The sequence below is a fragment of the Hypanus sabinus genome, chromosome 4 (assembly GCF_030144855.1).
Source record: "Hypanus sabinus isolate sHypSab1 chromosome 4, sHypSab1.hap1, whole genome shotgun sequence".
Classification (NCBI taxonomy): domain Eukaryota; kingdom Metazoa; phylum Chordata; class Chondrichthyes; order Myliobatiformes; family Dasyatidae; genus Hypanus; species Hypanus sabinus.
Genome location: NC_082709.1, coordinates 159567196 through 159584720, shown reverse-complemented (window position 1 = coordinate 159584720; position 17525 = coordinate 159567196). Strand labels below are relative to the sequence as shown.

Genomic DNA, 17525 nt, shown 5'->3' with positions numbered 1-17525 from the left:
TAGCAGGTCCCAGTGCTGTACCTAATAAAATGGCCGCTGAGTGTATATGAGTCAAAGTGTAGTCACTTTCCTATTTATATCAAGTACATTCTAGCAATTTAATGAGACATTAAACAGCTTTCTTTCACGTGGATGATTTTTGATACTATGCCTGTTCCTGAAAATATCCAGATTACTTTCCTTCCAGTGAATAAAATTAGATTCTGCCATTGCAGAATCATATCTTAGAAGTAATGCAAAAAAAATTTTTTTCAAAGTATTTTTATTTAGTTAGGAATCAGTTTGATTAAGTTTTTGGGACTCATAAGCTGATTAATGATTAAGTGATACATTACAATGATGAATCTGGATCGTCCGCTTGGGTATAAATTGCAATGGACCATTTCCATACCTCATTGCTCTCCTTGACAAAATAAAGTTTCCAGAATTTACAGTTCGATTGAAATTGTCTGTACTTTGTCTTTTTTTTTGTGTAGAACTGTTATTTCTGGCTTCTGCAATTTGGAAAGCCAGAAATCAAGTGATACCCTGCTGCTCTACAGAGCATAATCATTACAGATTCAGTCTATACAGAATTAATGAATCAATGAAAACTTTAACTTTTTAATGTAAAGAGTAATTTTTAAAGCATACAGTGTATTGCATCATTAAAAATATCCATAGCTTTTTTAAACAAATAAGGCAACAATAATTAATCTTAATAAAAATTGTGTTCTAAAGCTTATTTATGAAACTCAGCTCCTACCTTAGTCCAATGTATATGCTACAATATACCAGATACCATTCAGGCAGGAATGTGACATGTAACATTAACAGCTCCACAAAAATGCTGCGATGACCACATCCAAAAAGAGAGTGAGTCTAACCGCCTATCTCTGACACTTAATGGCATTGTCGCCATCTCACATAATTTACGCCTGGGATCCACAATGACAGAAAACTCAACTGGAGAAGCCTCATAAAACCGTGACTGAAAGAGCAGATTGGAGACTGGTGAATTATATGAACGACTCACTTCCTGATACCCTGAATCCTACATGGCACAAGCCAGGAATGTGATGGAATACTTTGGATGAATGTAGCTCCAACAACACTCAAGCAGCTGGTCAACATCCAGAGCAAAGCCAGCCAGATGATTGGCACCCCATCAACCACTCTAAACCTTCAATTCTTCCAGTACTGGTGCACACTGCTGTATCACCTGCAAGAATTTTCATTTTAATAAGTTGTTCATATCCTCTGCAAGGTTACATAACAGTAACTCCCAAACTGCAACTTTGCAACCAAAATGGACATAGGCAACAGGTTCATGAAAGCACAAGCAGGTGCATGTTCTCTTCCACGTCACATTCCAAATCCTCCTGGAAATATGTAACCAATCCTTCATTGTAATTGGGTTTAAATCCTAGTAGTCCCTACCCAACAGGACTGTGGGAATATCTTCATTGGAAGGGCTGCAGCAGTTAAAAAAGGTAACTCTCCACTACCTTATCAAGGGCATCTAGGCATGAGCAACAAAATTTAGCCTTGGTCCTAAAAAAAGAATAAATGAATCAAGTTGATTGCTAGCTATAAAATGACTAAATGATTAGTGGTAATTTATGAATTTTACTTCTGGCTTTGCTATCTACAATAATTCTTTAACATGACTGTCTGCTCAACCTACTTACATCTCAGCAAGTCCTTAATAGTTTGTGCCAGAGAGTGAATTTCTTTGGAATAAAGAAAAATCGGTGCTGCCAAGCCTGTAGTATTCATGAGTTTTACTTTTTATAAAGTCTATAGCAAAGAGCTGTGTCGGCACAATGTCATGAGTTGAATGACATGTATTGTGCTGTAATATTCTATGTACTATGTAAATATCTTTCCTTTTGCCACAAAACTATTAGCATGCTTCTACTGACAAATTCCTCTCTAAGCATACTCCCATAGAAAGTCAAAGGATAGAAACGATCTCAGACGCAGGCTGTTAAACTGTGTGAGTTGTGTGCTTTTCCTAAATCCCTTAAGAACATTAATTTGGTCATAACTATTAATTTTTCTGACCAATGTGTTTTCTTTAATGTTTAAATTCATTCACCATCTTAACTTTATTGGATGCCAGAAGAATATCATGCCATAGTCCCTCAAGTTGTCTGATGTACTTCATGGTTTGTACTTAGAAAACTTTTCAGCCAACATTGGATGTAAATGGAGTTTTGTTAAATACTAGTCTGTATTATGTTTTCTCTCATCTTGGATGTGGGTCATAGACATTGTCATATGTTTGGCAGGGGATGCAGGAGATCACCGTATTTGTGAGCAGATACATTATTAGCCAGTCACAGCAATTTGCTTTTTTTTTTGTGAAGTATTTTGTGATTGTTACAAGATGTTAGTGTATTCTTTGATAGCTCTACGCCACAGTATATTACTAAGAATAAGTTACTATTTAGATTGTTTATGATCTAATTTTGGTTGGGCCAATGAGTGTACCTGACAACAATGAAAAAATGTTTGCTCTGTTTACAGCAAAAATGTTAGTATTCCAACACGATTCCCATGAACATTCGAGTTTTTGTTTTACAGATTTTTTTTAATTATCCATCAGTTAAGATTTGACAGTTTATATTCTATTTGTGTGTTTGCTACTATTGCACAAATAATTTTGTTCAAACGCGCAATGTGATGATGTCATCAACCTTTTGGTTCCGTGACTTTTAGTAACTACTGAGCTGGTTTCACCATGAGTTCTGTTCATTGCTGCAGTTACCAATTACTTTGTACTGTGCCTTCAGTAGTTCCTCTAGTCTACATTCCTGGTATGGTTAGTACTGACTGTTTCTTTTAACAGTGGGATTAAGAAGAACTAAAGGGTTCCTTGACGTCAGATTTTTCTTTAACTTTCATTCTTTATTTGAATGCAGTTTTGTAAATTCCCTATAATTCCCGTTGTTTCCAAACACTGCAGCCATTTCTCAGAACAAATGTGATTTCATTTCTCGGCAGTTTTGAATTGTTTCCACTTGTTTCTCACTTGCCCCCTCCTTATTAATCATCCACTGTTTTAACTCTGAGTTTCTCATCCTAGGTAACACAGAATGCATGCCCCAGGTATTGGAACGTGGCTATTGTTTGAAGGAACCAGAAACAATATATAATGCAGCATCTACATCTCACATACAGCAGGAGGGAGGCAAACTAATGCTTCCATGATACCAACTAGCTGTGAGCACTAATCATAGAGACCGGAAGTAAGTTAAGTACAATGTGGTGTTGACCAAGAAGGCGATGCATGGTTTAGGGTAACAATGGAGACAGGATTGGAGGTGGGGGAGGCCGGTGTCCATAGAAGTATATGAAAGTTAACAGATTCAACAAAACTCTAAAAGGAGCACCTATACCCATAAGAACAATAAATCATAATTCATTGGGTCTCCAAGAGAGATCCTAGGTGAAGGAGCTTTGGAAAATATTCATGTTTCAACCAGCAACCTTAAATTAGATGATGATACTGGAATATCTGACCACACTTGCGGGCTGCCCCCCCCCCAGAACATCCTTCACTTGTGTTGGTTGTTCATGCAAGTGACACGTGTCACTGTATTTTTCTATGTACATGTGATAAATAGATGAATAAATGAATCTGGTCACACAATATTGCTATTTATGCATGTTTGCTCTCTGCAGTTTGGGTGTCCTGCTTCCTACAATGTAACTTCCAAAGTAGGTGATCAGCTGAGTACATGTTTTAGGGTATCTTTACATTGCAATACCAATGCAGGGCTTTCAATTCTGTTGGTTTAGTGTTCACTGCCGTGTCTAATTTGGTCTTGTCTGAAACTTCAGCTTTTTAACATTTTTTTCTGAAAGTAATTCTCTGATTAGATCAAATCAACTCTCTGAAAGACTGCACTGAGAAACCTCAGCCACTATAATATTTCATAACATTTCATTCAACAAACTAGGAACTGAATTGGAGAGAAGCCATATACACAATGTGGCTACAAGAACAGGTCAAAGGCTAGGAATCCTGTGGTGAGAAACTCATATCCTAACTCCACAAAGCCTGTCCAGCATCTACTCAGGAGTGTGATAGAATATTTCCCACTTGCCCTTATGAATGCAGCTTCAACTGGTCATTTAGTCTTATACTCTCCTCCTTCTGAATATTTATTGGCTATGAATCTTGTTTTGTTCTCAATTTCCTCTTCCATTAATTTGGCAATATCATTTAGGAGAAGTTAATTCAGAGTCATTACCTTCAGCTCTCAACACTCTACCTATCCTACAGGAGGACCAGCTCTGTACCAGGGACAAACGTTGCTATAGCACCTTTAACACAGTAAGTTGTGCCAACGAATGATTGGTTATCTACTTACATCCTCTTTACAGGAAACACAAGAAAGTCTGCAGCTGCTGGAACTCCAAACCAACACACACAAATGCTGGAGGAACTCAGCAGGTCAGGCAGCATCCATGGAAATGAATGGATAGTTGATGTTTCGGGCCAAGAACCTTCTTCAGGACTGAGAAGGAAGAGGGAAGATGCCAGAATAAAAAGGTAAGGGAGAGGGGAAAGAGGCTAGCTGGAAAGTGATAAGTGAAGCCATGTTGGTTGGGAAGGTCAAAGGTTGGAGAAGAAGGAATCTGCTAGGAAAGGAGAGTGGACCATAGGAGAAAGGAAGGAGGAGAGGACCTAGGGAGAAGTAATAGGCAGGTGAGAAGAAGTAAAAGGACAAAGTGGGGAATAGAGAGGGGGTGGGAATTTTGTTTATTGGAAGGTGAAATTGATATTCATGCACAAGATGAGGCCATAGACAGACATGTTGGAACAGGAATGGAAATCAGAATTAAAATATTTGGCAACAAGAAAGTCCTGCTTGTGGCAGAAGCAATGAGGGGCTCGACAAACGGGTCCCTCAATTTACGATGGGTCTCAACAATGTAGAGGAGGCCACATCGGGAGCAACAGACACAAATCCAGTGCATCCAGTACATTCACAGGTGAAGTATTGCCTCACCTGGAAGGACTGTTTGCAACCCTGAATGGAGGTGAGTGAGCAATTCCTGTGGAAAATGTGGGGGGAGGTGGAAGGTAAAAATACCTTTAGAGGTAGGATCCCTTTGAAAATAGCAGAGTTGCGGAGGATAATGTATTGGTTGTGGAGGCTGATGGGGTGGTAAATAAGGACAAGAAGAACTCTATGTATTTTAAGGTGGCAGGGAGATGGGGTGAGCGCGGATGCATGGGAAATGGAGGAGATGCGGGTGAGGGCAGCATTGATAGTGGAGAGAGGGAGACCCTAGAATGGAAAGATACATCCTGGGAACAAATGCAAGGAAAGCAAAGAAACTGAGAAAAGGGAAAAGCATTTTTACAGGAGATAGGGTGGGAAGAGGTATAATTGAGATAACTGTGCAAATCAGTAGGTTTATAGAAGATGTCATTTGACAGTTTGACTCCGGAGATGGAGACAGAGAGATTGAGAAAGGGGGAGAGAGGTGTCAAAGGTAGACTAAGTGAATTTAAGAGCAGGGTGGAAGTTAGAGGCAAAGTTGAAAGGGGGATTAGTTGGATCTTTTGTCAAGAGAGAAATGGAGAACTTTGAGGCCTTCTTGATGGGGGATAGAAGTGTATAAGGACTGAACATCCATGTTGAAGATGAGGCAGTCAAGGCCAGGGAATTGAAAATTACTGAGGAGATTGAGAGGATGAGAGGTGTCGCAGTTATGGGTGGGAAGGGACTGAATCAAGGGGGATAGAATGGGATTGAGGTATGGAGACATGGGGCAGGAGCAGACAGAGACAATAGGGCAGTTCGTGGATCTTGTGTAGGAAGTAGAAACAAGCAGTATGGGGCAAGCATATTATGAGTTTGGTGGCAGTAGATGGGAGATCTTCAGAGTTGATGAAGTCAGTGATGATATTGGAGACAGTTTTCTGATGGTCTAGAGTGGGACCCTCTTCGAGGGGTAGCTATAAGGAGGTGTCTGAGAGATGCCGCCTCACCTCAGCAAGGTACAGCAGCATTCCCCTTGTCTACAGGTTTGATGATGAGGTTGGGATTGGTGCGGAGAGAGTGCAGAGCATTCAGAAGAGGTAGGGTTGGAGGAGAGACGAGTGGTGAAGTCAAGACAGTTGATGTCTCATCGATAATTCAAGGTGAAAAGATCCAGAGCAAGCAGAGGACCAAAGCAGGGTGTCCAAGAAGAGGAGGAGCATTGAAGACAGTAGAAGGGGTCATCAGCGCGAGGTGTGAAATCCTTGGCAAAAAAGTGGGCTCAGAGATGGAGGCGATGTAAGCATAGTGTCATGGCAGGCATGGAACTCACAGAGGTGTGGGTGAAGGGGTCAAAGCTAAGATCCATACCGAGGACAGAACGTTCTGCCTCAGACAGGGGGAGGTCAGAGGGAGTTGTGAAGACCCGACATGAATTAGAGCTGGGATGGGGGGTAGAGAATTGGTGGTACCAGGGGAGAGAGGAGGATTGGAGTGTTCAGGGGAGGTGGGAGGAGAGGCAGATAAAGGCTCCAAGGACCCAAGAGCTGGTGGTGGGACCTCGAGGTTGCAGAATGGCTGTGAGGGAAAGGGAGACTGGGCATACAGCAGCATTACATAACGTCTCTGCCCGGAGGGGCTGGCGTTTAAGGTCCAGGCTACAGGCTGTACAGTTAGCAGTTGGAAGGTGTGCAGAGACATAGATCCGGCGCTGACAGCAGTGGAATCTGGGTTCAGGAGAAACCTGAATGTACAGGAAATGTAGCATTTAACAATATATGGGGGAAAATGCCAAAAAAAACACTGAAATAATCAAATTCTTCACCATCATATTGAATTCTTTGCTAATGTTTGAGATCGTCGTTAGGTTGTAAAAACCCCGATGTAAACATAAGTATTTTTCTTGAAATTCCAATTCTTGAACCATGTCCATATCTAAAAGACAGTAACTAATTAATACTTCCCTTGTGAAAAACTGGATCCTGACATTTGGTTTTGGTTATTGTGCTAACTGGGTATCTGCATTGTAGTGGTTAATACCAAGGAAAGTTTGGGGGGTAGAGTTTATGATCTCACTCGTCTGCTTCTCAAATTACCCTTGGAAATGTTTGAAATGGTTCGCTAACCATTTTCAAAATTATGAAACAATTTGCTCCCATGCCATTTCTCAGCTTCAAAGCTAGCTTATACTGTATCTCCTGATAACTCAGGCCCTCTGCTCCAACCACATCCTTGTTCGTATTTCTTGCGGTGACCAGAACTACACACGCAGTTCAAACAATGTTTTCTCTGACTGTAAAATGAGATTCCAAGTCTTACACTCCAGGCCTCAGCCAATGAAGTAAAGAATGCCATATGCCTTCCTCACCACAACGCCTACCTACTATGTTCCCATTTTCAAGGATCTGTGTACCAGCACCTCAAGGTCACCCTGTTCAGCAATTTTTTCAGGGCTCTGCCTTTCACTGTATATGCCGTACACTTGTCAGGCATTTCCAGAAATTATCTCCTCACACATATCCGCCATTCCCTTGACAGCTTTTGCAGTTGATCAACATCTTGTTGTAGCAACACACACAAATGCTGGAGGAACTCAGCAGGCCAGGCGGCAGCCAGGAGAAGCATACAATCAACGTTTTGGGCTGAAACCCTTCAACAGGACTGGAGAAAGAAAGCTGAGGAGAAGATTTAAAAGGTGAAGATGGGAGAGAGAAACACAAGGTTGAGAGGTGAAACTGGGAGGGGGAGGGATGAAGTAGAGAGATGGGGAGTTGATTGTTGAAAGAGACAGAAGGCCATGAAAGAAAGGAAAGGGGGAGGAGCACCAGGTGGGCAGGTAAGGAGATAAGGTGAGAGAGGGAAAAGCAGATGGGAAATAGTGAAGGAGTGGAGGTTGGGGGGGGGGGCATTAGTGGAAGTTTGATAAAACAGTGTTCATGCAATCAGGTTGGAGGACCACCCAAACTGAAGATAAGGTGTCGTTCCTCCAACCGAAGTGTGGCCTCATCACAACAGTGGAGAAGGCTGTGGATGAACATATCGGAATGGGAATGGGAAGTGGAATTAAAATGGGTTCCCACTAGGAGATCCCACTTTTTCTTGCGGACGGAGTGTAAGTGCTCAGCGAAGCAGTCTCTCAATCTACGTCGGGTCTCAACAATATACAGGAGTCCACACAAGGAGCTCTGAACACAGTAAATGACCCCAACAGACTCACAGGTGAAGTGTCACCTCACCTGGAAAGACCATTTGGGGCTCTGAATGGTAGTGTGGGAGGAGGTGTAGGGGCAGGTGTAGGACTTGTTCTGCTGTTGTAGCCTTAGCCAGTGAATGCTACAGCACTCAAAAATAATTAAACCAAACTCTGTTTTTCATCATTTTGATTTAGTATGACCTTTGATTTTAACTAGAAGCAATGATTTTTTTTTTTCAAAACTGCTCCCCTACTGAATTTTGCAACAAATATATACTTAACAATAAACAGAATGCCTTAGGAACTCACTGAGTAAGGCTGCAATGGTGGAGGGAAATGGACATTCGATACTTCAGTCATAACCCTTCAGCTGGACTGAGAGATAGGAAGGAGAGGGGTCTGGAAGGGCTGTGGGGAAGGAGCAGTACAAGTAGCAAATAATTAACGGATCCTGGTGAGGAAGGGTAATATGCAGATGGAGGAGGGAGGAGTGGAAATAGTGACTGGGAGGTGTGGATGGAAACAACAAAGGGCTTCAGGGGATGGAATCAGGAAGGAAAGTGGAACATAGAACCAAATGGACTGATGGGAGCTTCTGGGATGAGAATGTAAGTGAATGGATTTAAGGAAGGGAAAGAAAGGGCAAGAAGCAGGGTGGTGGGTCTGGGGTGAGTGTGGGAGCGCTATACACTCACCAAGTTTCATTTGGTTGGTCCATCCTTCAATCAGCCCGCTTCCTGAAGCCATCAAGCATGGTGTCCACCCAACTGCAGCTCCTCATGGAGCTGGCTGAGTACTGTTGGTCACTATTACAGGAACATACATTTGTGCCAATGAATTATTTCTAGCTCTCTGAAGGTTATAAAAATATTTCTGTCAGGATGCCTTCAGCTAAGAAACCAATTCTGCAAGTTCCCCGTTGACATTGCATAAACAACAATGAGTGCATCAAAGGTTTCAATCCAATTATATTTCCATTGCTTTTCCATAGAGATTATAATTTCATTATTATCCAGCTATTGGATTTAAAATTAGACTGAGGAACTTCATAGGAATTGTTTTCAGGATCCTAAATGGATTAAGTAAGCAATTCCAGAATTTAGGATGCGAGAACAACGAACAATCGGGGAAAAGTGCTGTTTCACGTTAGTAAGTGAAAGGAAGAAATTATTCAAGATGTGTGATCGCCTCTTGAGGACTGATGTTAACCATAATAGAATTTTTTTTTTAAAACTTGAAATCAAGAAATGGGAAAGTTTTTAAAAACACTTTTGGAAGCAGAGAATTTTGGGTGGGTGGTGGCAGGTGGTGTTTGAAAAGAATTTCCTTATGTCTATCCCAAGCAACCTAGTAAACCTCTTCTGCATCCTCCATACCAGTTCCTGATACTTCTGGATAATGGGGCAACCGGAAATGCACGCAATACTGTAAGTGCAGTCTGACTAAAGTTTGATATAAATGAAGCATGGGTTGTACTGAAAACCCCTAGCAACGAAGGCGATCATGCCATAGGCCATATTTACCTCCTTAGCCACTTGCATTGCTACTTGAGGTCTCTTGCACCTCAGGTGACCGAAGAAGTTCGGCATGGGCCCCCAAGTCCTAAAGACCTTCTACAGGGACACCATTGGGAGCATACTGACTGGCTGTATCACTGCCTGGTACAGGAACCTTGATCGCTGGGCACGCCAGTTAGTGGTGTGGACGGACAGCCCAGCACATCTGTGGATGTGAACTTGCCTCCATTGAGGACATTTTCAGCAGCAGGTGCAGAAAGAAGGCCTGGAGGATCATCGGGGACACCAGCCGCTCCGGCCATAAACTGTTTCAGCTGCTTCTGTCTGGCAAATGGTACCGCAGCATTAAGGCCAGGACGGACAGGCCAGGGGACAGCTTCTTTCTACAAGGCTTTTAAATTGACATGTCTGTACATTGCAATGGAGTCATAACACAAAGATTTTTACTCCCTCACATTGTGGAACGGATGTAAGATTTAAAATAAATTCTAATTCAGTAAACTATTACCCTGGAGCCCAAGTCCCTTGTGTATCAATGCTGTTAAGAGGTCTACCATGAACTGTATAAGTTCCCTTCCAGATGACCTCCCAAAGTGCAACAGCTCACACTTGACTGGATTAAACTCCATCTGCTACTTCTCTGCCCATATCTGTCTGATCGAAATCCCACTTTATTCTTTGGTAGTCCTTTGTACTGTCCACAACCCCACCCATCTTGATGTCATCCACAAATCAGTTACTCCAGCCAAACCTATAAAGGCCCCAGCACTAATCATTGCAGAACACCACTGGCCATTGACATCCCTCAGAATAAAAACCTTTATTCTCTGTCTATTGTGGTCAAGCCAGTTCAGAATCCACATCTGCAATTCACCCTGGATCCCATGCATCTGTATCAACCCACCATGAGGAATTTATTCATTGCTTTACTAAAATTCATGTAGGTAACATCCAAGGCCTTCCCCTTATCAAGCTTCTTCGTCACCTCCTCAAAAAACTCAATCAAGTTTGTAAGGCATTACAGTCACATGGTGACTGTCACTAAGCAGAGTATTACTTTCCAAATGTGCAGTAATCCCATCCCTCAGCATCCTCTCTGATAACTTCCCTACCACTGACAGCAAGGCTCACTGGTCCATAGTTACCTGGGTTTGTCACACCTCGAACTGGCCACCAGAGGGAGGCAGAGATGACAAGGCCTACCACATCCTGCTCAGCCCTATATAAGAACATTGACCCTTTTTTTGGTTCAATCTTGGAATAATCTTTTCTAAGTGAAGCTTTGCCTTTGTTTGTAGTGTACAGTATAATAAGGGACTACTTTATGTTTAAGTAACACACCGTTAAATGCGCTATTAGATGCGTATTGATCTGTACGTGTGTGTTAAAGTTCGGATTCTGCCAGTAAAGAACCATGAAAATTAGCTCCCATCTCCAGTGTTTTCATTAATAGCATTGTTGTGTAGCCAGGCCACATACACAACAAATTGGTGACAAGGTTAATGAACCTACATTGTATTGGAACGCCATGTTTTAATTGATAATTACACTCTGAGGAATGAGCCAAGGAGTGGGAGAAGGAAGCAGAGTGAGGCTGTGAGTCTGAAAGGAAGCGGGAGCACAGACAGGGTCAGGAATGTCGGGAGACCAAGACACACAGTCAGAGCCTCAGCACATCCAGCCTAGACGACAGCTAGCACTGACCCCCAGAGGCTGAGGGTCTGCCTGCCCCAGGAGGGAGATAAAAAGGAGCGACACACACATCCAGACAGCGTGCGCTTGTGGCACTGGCAAAAAGGACACATGAGTCAAAAAGAAAACAAGGGGGAAATGGGGTTAAATTAACATAACAAAGATCTATCGGACACATTGAGGAATAGGTTAGTGTGTGGCACGCACTGTGAAACCACACAGAAGAAACTCCTGGGTGAAAAAGACCTTACATTAGAGAAGGCGCTGAACATTGCAATATCAACAGAAATAGCAGCACGGGGTACTTCAGATATACAACAAAAATCTCTGGAATATGCTACAAATAAAATGTCACTGAACAGAAATGAAGGAAGAAGATGTTACCGTGGTGGGAACATGTCACATGACTCTGAGGACTGTTGATTTAAAGACAAAGAATGCAGGAACTGTGGGAAAACAGGGCCACATTGGCAGAGTATGCAAAGCTAGTAAACAGCAGAAACAGGACAAAATACAGAGAAACAAGAAACCCCAGAAAGGAAAACATGACAATGTACACAAAATGGAAGAAAGCAGTTCTGATGAAAATGCCTCAGACGAAAATGAATTGTCTTGTCTGCAACTTCACAGCGTCAAAGAGACAGATGATCGAAGAGTAATAAGGATCACTCCACATGTGGCAGGCATGAGACTGAAAATGGAGTTGGACACAGGCTCTGCTTTAACAGTGATCTCTGTACACGACATACCTCTGAAACGAACTCAACTACTGCTAAAGACTTACACAGGACAGAGAGTGCATTCCAAAGGTAAAAGTAAAGTGACAGTGACCTACGGAGACAAAACACAGCAGCTGAACCTCTATGTACTGAAAAATGGAGGACCACTGTTGCTGGGATGTGAATGGTTCAGGAAAATCCATTTGTATTGGCACACCATCAAGGCACTAGATGTGTCTACAAAAGAGGGCAGCTCGGCAGGGAAGGTGTCCGCAGCTCTCCTCTCACCCATTGTCAACCATTACAACGACGAGAAGGAGCCAGACAGCGTCGACGATGAGGACAAACACAGTATCCATGGCTGCGACTCGGATGAAGATACAGAGGATGCAAGGGAGACAGATATTGCCAATAAGTAGGATGATGAAGACTACCTGGAAGTAAAAGAGCAGGTGTACCAGGAGAAATTGACATCTCTCAAAAGGCAGCTACAGCAGTTACAGGAAGGCACTTTGCAGGAGTATCAGAAAAGGATGAAGAAACTAGATCAACAATACAAGGAAGGAATACGAAATGCAGAGCTTTTTCTGCAACTGGAAACAGAACAAGTGGAAAGGAATTATATTTAAGAGAAGAAAGAAGGAATTTAAAGATAAAAAGATTGAGTTAGAAGGAAAGAAAAAGATGATTGCGAATGAGAGGCTAACAATGGAACTCACAAGAAATTCTATGGAGGTAAAGCCAATAATGACTAGGAAACTAAGGAGGAGACCTAATGACCCTGTTCCAATTACAGACAAAAGATGAAAACCTGTACCTGCACAGTTAAATTACTTGTTAACAGACAAACAGATAATGGAAGATCTGTGTACTCTCAATAAGCTTAAATCTCTGAAAAGACCAGCATCTCTGTCTTCTCCTATGTATCTTCCCAGCACTCCTGCTGAATCACCAGCACAAGGATATGAAGCACGAATGGAAGATGGGAAGTTATATCACAAGAGCTGGTATCATAAAGGTCAGGCTATCTATTTGCAATCTAAGGAGAATATGAATATTGGCCATGTAATTAGCTTAGTTGGAATAAATGAGATATGGACAAGGAAGATAAATGATAGCACAAAATGTGTATATATCTAGGAGAGCTGCACAGAGGAGTCTTCATTATATGGTGGCGATCTGCTGCCTAGAACTCTTAGCAAGTTGGAGGCGCACATCTTTTTAACTCCCGATGCTCAGTGCTCAACTTTTCATGACTTTTATAAGGAAATCTGTATTAAAAAAAACGTTATTGACAGATGTTACCCGGAAAGGCAGAGGAGACACCCGCAGAGACTTGAGTTATAAATGGGTCTTAGACCAAAAGTAAAAAAAAGGCATGTTATAATTTGATATTATAATGTTACTTGGTTAAAATTTGATATTATTAAGTTACTAAGTAAATAAATGGTAGGCCTTTGTATGTTAAGGGTTTAGCACAGTGCCCCAGTAAAAAAAACAGTTGAAACACTATTAAAATAAAAGGGGAGGAGTGTACTGTATAGGCTACAGTATAATAAGGGACTACTATATGTTTTAGTAACACATCGTTGAATGCACTATTAGGCGCGTATTGATCTGAGCGTGTGTGTTAAAGTTCAGATTCTGCCAGTAAAGAACCATGAAACTTAGCTCTCGTCTCCAGCATTTTTATTAATAGTATTGTTGTATAGCCAGGCCACATACACAACATGTAGGAATCTCTAGTTTCTGAAGTGCTTGTTAATGTTTTGTGGGGGGATTTTGAATTTGCCTGGTGAGTTTTGTGGACCCTCTGTGTGCACCTTGCCTGCTAAGGAATCCAATAAAGCCTTGTTGGTGTTTTCACTCTAATTTTACTCTGCAAATGGGTCCACCACTATTTAGTGTGAGGCAAGTTAAAACTGAAGAAGTTATCTAGTCAGCTGTGACGAAGTTATCCTTATTTCTTCTAAGAACAAATGCACAACATTTCCTACTCTCTGGTCCTTTGGGACATCACCTGTGGCAGGAGAGGACACAAAATCTTGGTCAAAGCCCCAGCAATTGCCTCACTACTTTCAATATGTTGTGATACAGTAATTTATGATTACCAAGTAACATCTTGTTCCACATAACCTTTCAAATCAGCATTCCTATTTTTCCAGTCTGTTCACTGTTTTGTAAGTTAGTTATTTATTCTGTAGCAAGATTTATTACAAATAAAAGATGGATGATTTCACCTCAATACATTTTTATTATTATTATTGGCAACTTAGATAGAACTATGGAGGTGTGCACAAGGTAGCTGATTTTAATGTGTCTTGTCTCTGCTTGTACTTTAATTCTTGTCATGTGCATCACATTCCTATAGCTCTTCCTAAAACTAATGAAGTTTTACACAGAATGAATGGCTGGAAATAGGCACAGCAGAATGAACAAATCTCCACTCCAAACCACACAAAACTAGTCATTAACTATTTCATTCTGATGTTATTTGCAGCTAATCTGTGCAATTCCAATTAGTTTATAATTAGTTTTGTCATCACTGAAGATTACATGTCAACTCTTATAACTAGAAATTCTCTAATCCGGGCAATGATCACTTCTGCACCTTCTCTAAAGCCACATCCTTTAATGTAATGGGGTGAGCAGAACTACTCACAGTCCTCCAAATGTGGCCTAACCAATGTTTTATACAGCCAAAATATGACTTTTATATCATTACCCTGACCAATGAAGTCAAGCATGCCATATGTCTCTTTCCCACCCTATCAATGTATGATGTCACTTACAGGGAGCTATGGACTTACGCCCCAAGATCCCATTGCACATCAGAAGCTGTATAGGGTTTTGCCATTTACAGTATACATTTGACCTCCAAAAATGCAGTACCTCACATTTATAGGAAGAAGCATTGTCGATGTTTCGGGCCGAGACCCTGCCATGACAAAGGGTCTCGGCCCGAAACATCGACAATGCTTCTTCCTAGACAATAGACAATAGGTGCAGAAGTAGACCATTCGGCACCTCGAGTCTGCACCGCCATTCTGAGATCATGGCTGATCATTCACTATCAATACCCAGTCCCTGCCTTGTCCCCATATCCCTTGATTCCCCTATCCATCAGATATCTATCCAGCTCCTTCTTGAAAGCATCCAGAGAATTGGCCTCCACCGTCTTCCGAGGCAGTGCATTCCACACCTCCACAACTCTCTGGGAGAAGAAGCTCTTCCTCAACTCTGTTTTAAATAACTGACCTCTTATTCTCAATCTATGCCCTCTGGTACTGGACTCTCCCAACATCTGGAACATATTACCTGCCTCAATCCTATCAAATCCTTTAATTATCTTAAACGTTTCAATCAGATCCCCTCTCAATCTCCTCAATTCCAGCGTGTACAAGCCCAATCTCTCCAATCTCTCTGCGTAAGACAGCCCTGCCATCCCAGGAATCAACCTAGTGAATCTACGCTGCACTTCCTCAATTGCCAGAATATCCTTCCTTAAACCTGGAGACCAAAACTGTACACAATATTCCAGGTGTGGTCTCACCAGGGCCCTGTACAAATGCAAAAGAACATCCTTGCTCTTGTATTCAATTCCCCTTGTAACAAAGGCCAACATTCCATTTGCCCTCTTCGCTGCCTGTTGCACTTGCTCATTCACCTTCATTGACTGGTGAACTAGGACTCCTAGGTCTCTTTGCATTTCTCCCTTACCTAACTCGACACTGTTCAGACAATACTCTGCCCTCTTGTTCCTGCTTCCAAAGTGGATAACTTCACATTTATTCACATTGAATGACATCTGCCAAGTATCTGCCCACTCACTCAGCCTATCCAAGTCTCCCTGTATTCTCCCAACGTCCTCTTCGCATGTCACACTGCCACCCAGTTTAGTATCGTCAGCAAACTTGCTGATATAGTTTTCAATGCCCTCATCTAAATCATTGACATAAATCGTAAAGAGCTGTGGTCCCAATACAGAGCCCTGTGGTACCCCACTAGTCACCTCCAGCCAGTCTGAGAAACACCCATTCACTGCTACCCTTTGCTTTCTATCTGCCAACCAGTTTTCTATCCATGTTGAAACCCTGCCCCCAATGCCATGAGCTCTGATTTTACTCACCAATCTCCTATGTGGCACCTTATCAAATGCCTTCTGAAAATCTAGATACACAACATCCACTGGCTTACCCTCGTCTAACATCCTTGTTACACCCTCAAAAAACTCCAACAGATTAGTCAAGCATGATTTGCCCTTGGTAAATCCATGCTGGCTCGGCCTAATCCTATTTCTGCCATCTAGATGTGCCACTATTTCGTCCTTAATAATGGACTCAAGCATCTTCCCCACGACTGACGTTAGGCTGACAGGGCGATAGTTCTCCGTTTTCTCCTTCCCTCCCTTCTTGAAAAGTGGGACAACATTAGCCACTCTCCAATCTTCAGGAACTGATCCTGAATCTAAGGAACATTGGAAAATGATTACCAATGCATCCGCAATTTCCTGAGCCACCTCTTTTAGAACCCTCGGATGCAGACCATCTGGACCCGGGGATTTATTAGCCTTCAGTCCTACCAGTCTACTCATCACAGTTTCTTTCCTAATGTCAATCTGTCTCAATTCCTCTGATATCTTATGACCCTGGCCCATCCATACATCTGGGAGATTGCTTGTGTCCTCCCTGGTGAAGACAGATCTAAAGTATGCATTAAATTCTGATGTTGCCTGGCCTGCTGCGTTCCACTGGCATTTTGTGTGTGTTGCTTGAATTTCCAGCATCTGCAGATTTCCTCGTGTTTGCACCTCACATTTGTCTGGATTAATGTTATCTGCCATCTCTCTGCACAGATTTCCAACTAAGCTATATCCTGCTCTGTTCTTTCACATCCTGCCTCACTATCGGCAACTCCATCAACATCAACAGGTGATCAGACCACCTACCTGTCTTCGTACTAATCACTTAATTATTAAAAAGTTCCTAGCTCTGATCCCTGTGGAACATTACTTGTGACAGACTTCCAGTCTGAATAATACCACTCCGCTGCTATCCTTAGTCTTCAATGGTCAGGCCAGTTTTAAATCCAACCTGCCAACTCACTGTGGAACCAATGTGGCCTAATTTTCTCGATCAACCTACTGAGGAATCTTGTCAAATTTTTTACCAAGGACGACTGCCCTACTGTCATCAATCTTCTTCTTCAAACAACTCAGTCAGGTTTGTCAAACTTGACCTCCCCCTCACAAAGCCCTGCAAATAAATCCATGTGTTTTCAAATGTGGCTAAATTCTGTCACTAAGAATCTTCACCAGTAATTTCCTTAACACCGATCTGAGTTTCACTGGTTCATAATATCCTGGATCTTCCTGATTATTCATTTTAAACAATGGAACAATGCTGCCTAATCTCCCATCTCC

The 17525-nt window shown here is 42.0% G+C and overlaps 1 pseudogene; it reads left to right on the top strand.

Annotated features, from left to right (window-relative positions):
- The first annotated feature begins 12676 nt into the window (after nt 1-12676).
- Nucleotides 12677-13293, top strand: LOC132392183 (sin3 histone deacetylase corepressor complex component SDS3-like; annotated as a pseudogene).
- Nucleotides 13294-17525: the final 4232 nt, after the last annotated feature.